Consider the following 12052-nt stretch of genomic DNA (forward strand, 5'->3'; position numbering starts at 1 on the left):
CCCCCAGGTCAATTTTACCGCGACTGTTCGCAAACATAAAATTTTAATCCTCACCTTCAGGACTGCCAGCAGCAAGGAAAACATTAATTTCATAGCAAAACAAGAAAATGAGATTTACTAGCTTTGTGGGACTCTACCTGGACATTGTAAGATGCTAGAGCTGCAGCACTGGGGACATCCCGAAGACTACTCTGGAGACAGCACTAACACTTAGAGGGTAGCAGATAACTTCTTTCATTTCTTTCATTTTTATTCCTGGCGGAGGTACACCACCATCCAAAGTCTCAGACCCCAGAACCTGCAAGGTACTATGGCAACCTTCCCCCTACACCCTGGCTGGTGATTACATGGCTGCCAAAGATACTGCTCTCAGTTTAGTCAGCACTAACATTTTACAGGATAGTGATTTCTTAGTGGGACAACTTCTTTCTTTTTTATTCACAGAAGGTCTCCAAAAACCCAGAATAGATAACAGGACTTAGAGAGGAGGATGAGTAATTCAGTGGGTTGCATTTAGTTAGTGAATAATGATATCCTTGCTGAGAGAAGCATGTTTTCTATGTTTATTCCTCAGTTGACAGCAAACTGCCTGTAATTATTGTTTTTGTACAGTTACAGAACAGGGGGACAGGCAGGGGTAGAGTTGATAAGATTAACTAATTAGACTTCTGGTGGACATGTAAACAAACTGTGAAGGCAAAGAGCTATTTAGATGGACACGGTGGCTGAAAAGCAGCCTTCAGTCCTCCCGCTAGTCCTCATTGCCCTGGCTTTCTGAGGTCGTCTGTTTTGGTCTAAACACTGATCTGTGCCACATATTAAGTCGTTTGTTTGCACCAATGCTTGAGTAGATCCCACGCTGGGTATGATGGGTTGCCTGGCAACTTAAATTCGTTTAGCAAAATTTCATTTCCTTTATATTATTACTTCTATTCTGTAACATGCAGGGCCAAGTAACAAATTCTCACATTTTGCTACCAAGAAAGGATTTAATTTCTGTTAAAACTTTCCTTTGGAGTGAATACAAAAGCAACCAGAAGAAAGAAAGGAGGGAGGGAGGCGCAGTAGAGACCAACGTTTTGACCTAGCTTTAAGTTACAGTGAAGCAATAGAATGTCACAGTATGCTAATTATTTAATCAACCCACATCTTCTCTGCTGTTCATGTATTATTCTGACTATCAATCGAACACCATCTGCCCTCACAGAAAAATGTTCCTGCAACATACAGAATATTTAGTTGGCAAGCAACTAGCACCATGTTCGCACTAGAAAGTCATGAACCCGAAAAAACTTGAGGAGCTTTGGGACATTCAAAACATCTCTGGCTCTCTCTTGGCCTTCCTCTGGAGAAATTTATCATTTCCATTTAAATTTCAAATAATGAAATAGTTTCATTAATGGCTTTGAATGCAAATAGGAAGCTGAGCTTTGGAATCCAGTGTTCCTTTTAATGAAAAATTTCTGTCACTTGGAGAAGCGTGGGAAGCAGCAGCAGTGAGGAGAGGGAGAGGAGAGGAGGCGGCTCCAGCTCTTCTCTCCCGCTCCGCTCGAGTGCTGCTTCCCCCCCAGGGGGCTCCTGGCTGCCCCTCTGGACTGGGCTCAGGTTGGCACCCAGTGCTCTCCTCCCCGGTCCCAGGCAGGGACCCTTCAGGGACCTGCCTCGTATACCCTGGGAGAAGGAGCCTCTGGCTGTATTGATGCTCATGCCTTGCCTGGACAGCAAGTCCTGGCAGGGTGTGCATTTTATAAGGTAAAGAGATAATTCCAGGTCTCAGACAGGAGAGCAACTGGCTTTGTCAATAAGATCCTGGTAAAATACTCAAGGGAAAGGATTTTGGAAAGGTTGTTTAGTAAGTGTAGATTATAAACAGACGTTTACCTCAAATAGATAAAATGAAGTATAAAACCTTGCTAAGTGCAATGAATAACATAAAACCTGTGCCAAAGGAGGATAATACTACTTAGTTACTTTTTTTTTTAACTACTAAAATAGATAGGCAATTGTGAAACTTAATCCTAAATTGCTCAAGTTGGAAGTGCAGCACAGTTGGCCTCTTCATCATTTTCCAATCAAGCACCACCTGTTAAGGAATCCCAACAAGCTCTCCAAATAAACAGGTACAAGGATTGCATGTGCCGTAAGAAATACCAAGTGCAGAGGCAGCCAAAATGTCTTTGGGTGCTATTTAGAAACAGTTTCTGGAAAAAAGCCACCATTTTTAGTTACTAGATCAGTTAGTAGGCTAGTTACTAGATGTTGAGTCACTCCCTCATTCCCTTCTGTCTCAAAGCCTGGCATGGAGCATCTAAGTAAGTCCACACCTGACCTGCCAAGACAGCCAACAGCTTTAGAGCTACACCCCGTACACTGGTGAAGAGCTGTCGATAAGGCATGGATGGATCCACCTACCAGAATAAAAACACTGGGCCCTGACATCTCTGTTGTCCTTATCCTGGATTCCTTGGAGCAGGACCAGGGATTTCCAGTGGGACTGGAATTTGGCCCAGTGTGCCACAATCCCATAAAACACAACTGTCTATTGGTTAAACAATGCCAAGCACGTCTCAGCCAGATGCCTGTTTACTGACTACTGAGAGAGGAAAAAAAAGCGCTCTCAGATGCTATTGCTTGGGTTTGCAGGATGTAGGACATATTAATTATGAACAAATGAAACGATCACAAAACAGAGATGAGCCATGTAACTCAGTTTGGCTGCAATTCTTGGTATATGAGAAAAATGACAGCACAGGGCTGGATGAACATAACAAAAGAATTTATTTTTAATGCAGAATTTATCTAGTATCTATTTGCTTAAGATTGTAGTTCATTTTCTTCTACTATATAGGATAATGGACCATAAAATTGGTTAAATTATTGTCCATTTAGCACAGTAAAGGAAGAACCCTGGTTCATTTGGTCAACAAAAAGCTGTTCTTCTAAAAATGTCTGTTCTTTCCTAGAAACAGAGAACTCCACAATGTCAGGTGGTGTTCACTTGGGAAACGTTGCTGAGGCAATCGTGGCAGGACGGTGGGTGGGTAAGCACTTTAAAGAGCAGCCTTTCCTGGGACTTCACCCACCTGACTCAATTCAAAGCCCAAACCCAAGCTCTTCAGGTGCCCCTTGACAAACCACAGAGCAAGCCCAGCTCTGCCAGGCAGCGCCACGCCAGGGCACCCCCACACCTTGGGCACCAGGGTCTGTCCACCCCTCCCCTGGGGCACCCATGGAGGAGAGCAAGCAGCAGGATGGGGCAGAGGTGGTAGAGCCTGCTGGTGCCCTCAGGGCCCGAACCACCCTCCCATTTCAGAACACAAACAAAGACACCCCCCCTCCCATTTCTCCCACCCCCTGGCGCAGATGTGCAGCTTTTCTGTCTGTGGCAATGCTCGCAGCAGCGGTTTTGCTTCCATTTATGCCAAGAAGGCAGCAAAGTTCACACAAATGCCACCTCTCTGAGCAATCAGTTCCCGTGCCTTCCTACCATCTCGATTAAAATGTTTCTCCTAATTTTGAACCTTAATTTTCCTTGTTTACCCTATCCACCATACAGAGCAGATGTTCCTGGTCTCTGCAATAGGATTTTATGCATTTGAGGACCTAAGCATTTCACCTTTCAGTCACCTCTTTTGTTTTCCAGTCTTCCCCAGACTAATCGGCCCACCCCTGCTCTGAATGCAGTGTCCCAGATTATATGGATACTCCAGGCCAGACAAAGTATGATGGTTTTGAGTAGAAGGGATGGATTACTTCAGAAGTCCTAAAAGTTATACTCCTATAAAGGTAAACAACTCTGATATTTATTTTTTTTTATCAGTATCATCATACTGTAGACTCCTGTTTAATCTGTGGTCCACAATACCACCTTATTGTGTTTTTGCAGATCTTTTTGTTAAGCAGCATATTTGGTACCTCATGTTGGGCATTTGATTATTCCAGCCTAAGACCATGATCTTGTCCTAGTTGAATTTTTTTTTTCTTTCCCAGGCCATTTTTCCTATTTGTTGATAACATCTTGAATTCAAATCCTGCTCTTTAAAGACCTTGAAGCTTCTTATCATTTGCAAATGTAATAAGCATAGGCCTTTGTCCAGCAGTGGCTATTAACAAACCCATTAACAGACGTGCTCCAGAACAGACTATAATAGAAAGCTTGTAGTGTAATATATGCTGCCACCACTGCCCTCCAGGGATGCTACCCATCCAGCTTGGCATCAAACCCCTCCCTCAGGCCTTTCAGTGTTTTCCTAGCTTTTCTAATGGGAATGTTGTGCCACACTGCCATAGCCTTGCAAATCAAGATAGAGAGCATCTATGGCTCCTTCTCTGGCCACTCTTTTCTAGAAGGAAATAAGCTTGGTGTGATGTAGTTTCCTTTTTTTTTTTTTTTTTTTTTTTTAAAAAAAAAAAATCAGTCAATTCTCTTGCAGGTGCTTTTAAACTGTTTGGGGAATTTGTCCTAAAAGTTTTGAGCTGATGCATACTGCTTTATCATTCCCTAATTTTGCTCTACCTGCCCCCAGATATACCTCTTAAAGACAGGCGTTGTCTTAGCTTTTCCCAATCTGCTGGTATCTTGCCTGTCCACAAGAAGTTTTCAGAAATCCTGCATCACATCTCTGTGTATTCAGGGACACAGTCCACCAGGCCTGGTCAATCTTAAAACATTCTGCTTAAGTCTTCTCTTAAGTCTTCCCTGTCTTAGGCTCACCTTATCCCTTTGCCTGTAGCGTTAGCTGCACTAGCCGTCTGTTCCTTGTAACTCTCTTTCAGTGAGCATGAATGTAGAATAGGCATCAAACACCCAATTCCTCTGCATCTTCTGTAGATAGTGCTGCTTCTCCATTGAGACACAGGCCAAAACTTTCCCTGGTCTTCCTACTACCAAGGAGATAATTACTTTTTCTTGTAGAAGGTATCTTTTAATAATTGCAGAGGATGAAACATGACCTACAAGAGAACTCCTGAAAACCCTCCTGAAAGCTGCTTTCAAGGGAGACTATTTCTTGAAGCCCTCAGTTCAAGGAAGCAGCCTACAGAGATGAACAGAGCAAGGGAGAAGCAAAACAATCATGTAAAACTCAGACCCTGTTGAGCACCTCCCTCTCACCAAAAGCGTGCAAGAGGTGAGAGAAGAAGGTGCTGAGTGTAGCCATTTCCTTGCTCCCAAGACCCTGACTAGAGGCCAGAAAAGTCTCCAGGGCACATAGCCTGAACCACAAGAAAATATGAAAGAAAGCTGGTTTTAAAGATAGTAGAAGGGGAAGAAAAAAACCTCCCCACTCCCCCTTTCTTGAACTTCCTTAATGACAGTGAGATGTTTCTTTCCCAGCAAAAGCTAACTGCTACTCTTGACACGCCTGATGTCAGCTGGAGGAACAGATGGCTCAACGGTTCATTTCAAACTGTTCGCTCAGCCAAACAGCACAAATTGCATTAATTGCCTCACAGTACGAGCAGACAACGGAGCACTTTGCGTGTCCTAGCCATGAATCACTGAGACTTCTCATCATTATTCGCATTTGACAGGTCAGTTGGGAACTTATCTGCATGCTGGGAGAGGGTAGCACAGCACAAGAAAATGCCTGAGTACTCTGCAGGTGACAGAAGATCCCCAAGAGCTGATTTGGCCTTTGACTTTTGTCTTGGCATTAAAATGGTTTCCTCAGCACAGAGCTACTTTCTGAAGTATAATTTCTTAACATGGGAACGTACGTAATAACACACCTACTGACTTAACACAGGGAGCAGGAAGCACAAGACCTGATTACTGACCTTCTCTATGTCCACACCGAGACCAGGAACACCCTAAATGCACTGGAGGCGTTTCTATAGTCTACCCCTTGCTTTGCCCCTTCCTGTGGCAAGGGTAGCTTACACACCATTGGAGGTCTTGGTAGGCCACCTAAGAGAAAGCGGGTGTCCCAGAACCTCCCAGCCAGAGTACCTGGGGAAGGAAACCATGAGAAAAGACTCTCCATGCCAGCCTTCAGCAAGCCCCTGTATCCAAGAACTGAAAAAACTGATGGAGCCAGAGAGTTTGAAACAAGTTACCCCAAATATCTAATTTTTTTGTTTGTTTCTATAAGCTGGGAGCCTTGTATATGTTTAATTTACTAGCACACATGCACATGAGCATCTGAAAAGTTCATGCAGAAGGTGAGTCCAGGCAAAGATCTCTCATCTAGGTTTGCTCTAAACCTTGCCTAATAAAGTGATTTATTAGTTGCTCCCTATCCTGTTGAAAAGTCCTGACACTTTGCTCATCACTTGCAAATGGAAAGTGTTAGCGTTTTGCCCACTGAAGACATTACATTTCTTTTGACCAAGGAAAAACATTTGGTAAATTACCGCATAAGACCAGAAGGATACGGCTTCTCTGTTACCTACTGAATATATTTTCTTTATTTCAACAACATTAGTAAAATACAATACTGGGAAAAGACTAACCTTAGTCTCCCACAGACTGTTGAGATTCCTGCTGCAAAACTTACCGGCAAGTCCTGCTACTCTTTCCTCCCCTCTGCTTTGGAGGGAGCAGAATCATTGTGATTTTACCACCAACAGCAAAATTTCTGTACCATGCCTATATGCATTGCCAAATTCTGCCTGAGTCCCTTCTGCAGGAAATGAAAAGAAAAAGCAATACATACAGAAAACCAGCCACGCCTGCTGTGCTGTAGCCCTCCCTAAATCACAAAGTGGCCTTAGATCTGATTATTGTAAATGGGTGACAGCTGACGGGTAGTTATTTGCTCCACCCCTGCTTGGCAGAGGTTCTGCCTGCACCCTCCTTCACAGCTCCCTCTGTGCTAACCTCAGATCCCACGCGTTCCTAGAGGAGAGAGGATCTTCGCTGTTTTCCTCTCTTAAGCACAAGTCAACAGAAGGGAAAGGATACCTCATTGTATCTGAATGAGGAAAAACCAGAAGTATTTCAGGGCTCTGCTTATGCAAAAGTTACTTTATACCATTAATCGCTTTGCATCTCACAAAGTTTGGGGAAAAAATCCCAGATCTAAGTTTGTTCCACTCTCTCTATTCTGTATCTCTAAAAGAGGTGCAGCAAAATTCCTGCTGCACCATAGTGTCAAGTCTTCTCGCACTGGGAAGCTTTGCTCTTGGTGCTCTGTGCCTTGCTGCTTCGGTCACGCCGTCTTGCTCACTCTTCGCTTACACTGATGGCTGTTTCTGCACTGCCAGAAACTCCCCGTCCCCTGGCGCTCGCAGAACTGCTGTGGGACCTCTTCTGGTGCGGACCTCCCCACACTGCAGGACCTCTTCCAGTAACTAACAGAGACTTTGCCTGGTATATTTTCCCCCTCAAAAGTAGCTTGTGTGGTGCATTTAGGTGCTCAAATTTTGAACACTATCATTCAGACTCCCTTCTTTGGAAACAGGACCTTACTGTGCTGCTGACATCTGCCTCAGTTCTCCTCATCCATGAGGACAAGGTGGCCTCTTTCATGCCTACAGGCTCCCCATCTCACCAAACATACCCGTGCCTGCATTTAAGGTGAGCTGTCCCACAAAGTTTGTAAGCACTCAGAGAGCCTCTGCACTGCAACACAACCTCTGAATGATCTCTCCTTCCTTTGGACTCAAGCAAGCAGCCTCTGAAGTTACTGGAAAGCTTCCAGCTTGTAGCAGGAATTAATTCAGACACTAATTTATTCCTTAGGGGCTTCTTCCTAGTTTAGCTGCACTTATACCAACATTTAACTGCATTCCACCCAACTCTGCTCACAATACCAATGCGGGAGAAGGGGAATAAGAACTGAAGTACAAAGCAGCCTGAAAGATCTGGAATGGCAGAAGGAAATGGTGTTCATTACCACCGGCTCTACCCCTGCTCTGGGAGAGGATAACAGGCAGCAGAGCAGCACTAAGTCAAGCTACAGACCTGCAACCTCAACCGTTGTTTTCTCAGTTAATTTAATCATGTCCTTTAATGTAACAGGGAAAGAGTGAGACCATGCTTAGGAGCAGATAATTTTAAGTCATAGTGCTGTGTTCAGTGATGCAAGGAACATGGATTGTCAGAAAATCTGGCTTATTCTCCAGCTACTCAAGTTTTCTGTCAGCACCGGCTGTGCCAGAGGAACCCACAAGGTCTCTTTTAAAGAAGGCAACCCCCAATCGATCATCCACTGCTTGATGCTCCAATAGTCTTTTCTGGACAGGTCTACCATGTTGACTCCAGCCCCAAACAGCTGCAAGGCCAGGTATGGCCACCTCCCTGCAAATTCTTTTCCAGGCTAAAGGACTGTTAATGATGTGATTAAGCTAATGAATAGGGGGAAGTGCCCAGACCAACACACAGAATAATATTGGAGAGGGAAATGTTAATAGTCATGCTATACAGGGTCAGTAGAGGCGATGGCAGTGAAGTAACTTAGAGCCTTCTGCTGTGATCCTTCCAGCCTCACCAAACACTTTGTTTAGAAGTCCCCCATAAAGGAACCTCTCAAAGATCTTATAAAAGTCCAAATAAAATGTATCAACTGGTTCCCATTTATCCATTTTGTGTCTATGCTCATGAGTTGGTACAAAACTGATCCAGCTTTTCCTGCTTTGATTAAAAAAAAAAAACCAAAAAAACATTATTAAAGCTAAATATTCATTCTTTACTAACCTATTAATTAAATGGCAATGAGGGCTTTTGAAACCTGATGCCCAGGGCAAGTAAATAACATGGAGCATGCTGCTTCTTACCCAGTAACAACAAGGTACTGGCAACAGTTTTTCAGTTACAGACCCTGCTACCAAATTTCCTTTTTGTAAGAGTGTAAAAGGAAGGGCTAATAATAGACCTTACAGCATCCTGATAAACCTCTGTTTACACAATTCTGGCAACATCTCTTTAGATTTATGCCAGCATCAGTGGTAAGAGTTTGACCCAGGAAACGTAACGTCACGTGCAGCACGTAAGACTTTAGTATGATTTTGCTGTTTTGTCTGAAAGACTAAGGCCAAATTTCTGCTTTTGGTTGCAGCAACATAATTATGTTGTCAACTGCTCCAAGGTTACCATCCTATTTTTGTCCCGTGTCCTATTGTTTCTCTGTACCTTACCTTAATCTCTCTCATGTCCTTTACTGAAGATTCCTGCATCTCTCTTACATAATCAAATATTTATTTCTTAAGTACCACTCAATATTACAGCCATTTCAACACCTCCATTTCAGGTAACTAATTCACAGGACCAGCTCATACCTGTTAGCTGTTTATCCATCCAAGAGCTGGTGGTCTCAGCCCAACCCACAGTCCACCTGGTGAAACAAGCAACCCCCAAGCACAGCTGAAGCTAATGGCTAATTAAAACGTAACCAGCCCTGTGCTAATCTATTACCATTTACTGTCAAGTTCAGCACAGAGGATGAGATTTAAAGCCACAGGGACTGAATGAACTATGTCTTAGATCTAGTGTGCATGAAAGCATCCTGTTGACCAGAATGAGAGCTGGCTACAGTAATACACAAATATCATAAACCCTGTGCAATGTTTTGCAGTGAGGCTGCTTCTGTCTTCGTGCCCTCCTAGTCCTGGGCTGTTGCACGGCACAACTCTGCTAGCGTCGGTGCCCGCCTGCATACCAGCAGCACCTCCACTTTCTCTATGGGATTAACGGTCACCTGGCACCTCCGGGGAGGGGAAAAGATGAAGCCTCACCCCAGTGACCTTCCCAGGGGCACCTGCTTCCTTGCCAGTGCAGAACCTCTGGGAGCTCTCCAAACAGATCAATCTGGCGGGGAGAGGAGCCCTCCACCGTGCAGGTCAGTCCCTGGGCAGGAGAGCAGTGGGGCAGCCCAGCAGGCTCTGCGACGGGAGGGACTGCCATCCTCCACTTGCTCTCACCCCTCTCTCTCCTTGCACAGACCCCTTGTACATCCACCATGTAGGCTTTTGTGGACAGGCTTTCTGAAACCGCCCCCACAAAGCAAACTCTTTCATCTGACACGCTTGGCTACCAAGTCCAAAAAAACCCCAAACCCTGGAGAGTAACTCCTGGGGCTGGGGCCACGGGAACATGACTAACATGGAGCTGAGAAATCCTGGCAGCCTGTGACAGCACAGCTGTAAAGTAATTGTCAATTCTGCTGTTGTTAACAAGAATGCTCCAGTTTCTCTCTCACATGATCCATCCCGTGTCTCCCAATGAATGCTGCAAAACTAACGTGCCTCCTTACAGGAGGCAGCTCCCCAGACCCGGAGACAGACTGTCCTTAAGTCACCTTTCCCTCCCTCCTCCACATTAATACAATCAGCAACAGAAGGCTGGCTCCTATCCTACAAACACATTTTCAGGGAAAGAAAAAAAAAACAAAAAACCCCAAACAAAAAACCCCCACACAACAAAAAACTATTGCCTTTTTGTCATCTTTGAAAGGAGCAATAAAATGTAACAAACCTATTATCCTGATTAGGTCTTACTAGTGAAAAAAGGAGCCGTTACAACATGAGCTCATTAGCTGGAAGAACAATCTTCTATAAACAGGTATGTCTTTCTCTTGGTCATCAATTACTAGGATTTCCTGAGAGACAGGAGATGCTGAAGAGAAATTCTTGTTTAACATCTTAATCCCGGTTTATTTTTACCCTTGGGTTTGAATTCCCAAAAGCTAGCTGCTAATGCTTCAGTACTACCGTACTTTAGCAGTCAGTGCCTGGAAAGCCGCCTGCCTGATGCTGGCCAGTCAACTCTCGCACTGTGTTACAACGTCTTTCAAAAATAATAAGAACACAGGATTAGTTTTCAGTACTCCGAGATTCTCTTGCAACAGCAACAAAAAAAGATTCTTAAAAAACATCATCACCCCTTTAAAGGTATAGTACTGACACCAAAATGAACAAGGTTTTATTTCAAATTTGTTTCCTCAAGATGAGGAGTTACTCATGATTGGTGCATTCTTGTGGAAAAGTTGCAAAAAAAGTTGCCATGCTAAGATTGCATGCTGTCAAGTAAAATAGGTAAAATGCTGTATTTACCAACATCTTTTCTTATTCCATTTGTCAGAATTTGAACTTTTTCCAAGTGTTGAACAATTAAAAAAAAAAAAAAAAGACAAACCCCAGATGTACATATTTCCTTTCTAAAATTGACTAAGAGCATCCACAAGAATGCATTAGGTTCAGCCACCTCTCTGAAAGCTGCATTATTGTCAGGAAAATGCAAAAGATGGGCTTTTAAGTAACTCATTTGGAGCCAGCAGTTGCCCCAACAAGTGAAGCATTGCTATCTGTGAATGTGCATCCAGGATGGGCCAAACTCTGACCTTGGCATTCACCATCTCCCAGTAACTCACTGACTTTGGAGCCGCTCTTGGACAAACCACTTTGCAGAGCCCTGCTGTGAAGTGCACCAGGGAATTGTTTAAAGTAAGATAGAAAGAGGGCAAAGGAGAAGTTTTAAACAAGACCAAATCTTCTCAGTTCACCGCAATTCCGCTATCAAGTGCGCCAACACCCAAAGCGCGGGAATATCACAGCATGGGGGTAGGAGGAAGCACCTGGGCACAGAAACTCCTTCACACCAGTACAGAGACAGGCTCCCCATGTCACCAAACCTGTCTGATCCGCTAGTGTGACCTCCTAGGCAGGATTTCTAGTATTGGCTTATGAGGCTCCGTACTAAAGCAAGTAAGATTTTGCCAAGGCAGAAAAATCTCACGTGTGAGCTCTCTAAAGGCAATTGCACATCAGCTTTGTGCCTGCATCTCAGAGCACTAGCTGAAGGCAGTGAAGAAGCATTTACACACTACTTTGGAAATCAGTGAGTTATGATTAGTAATCAACATTAAAAATGTAACACAGGTATATACATTTCAAATTTCAAAAGTATGCTTGTCTTAGGAGCAAACCCAGGTAGCCAATGTAAAAATTATGAGGGTCTTGGACTACGGTTTGGCCCTACTCCCATCAAGACACTTTGCTATTAACTTCAGTGGGGGCAGAAAAACCCTCGCATAGTTAAGGGTCTGGCACAAAACTCCTGCTGCTTCTTCAAACAGTAGCTGCACTGCATCATGTTATCTCCCTAAGTAGCTAT

This window comes from Aquila chrysaetos, chromosome 13, assembly GCF_900496995.4.
Source record: "Aquila chrysaetos chrysaetos chromosome 13, bAquChr1.4, whole genome shotgun sequence".
In the NCBI taxonomy this organism is placed as follows: domain Eukaryota; kingdom Metazoa; phylum Chordata; class Aves; order Accipitriformes; family Accipitridae; genus Aquila; species Aquila chrysaetos.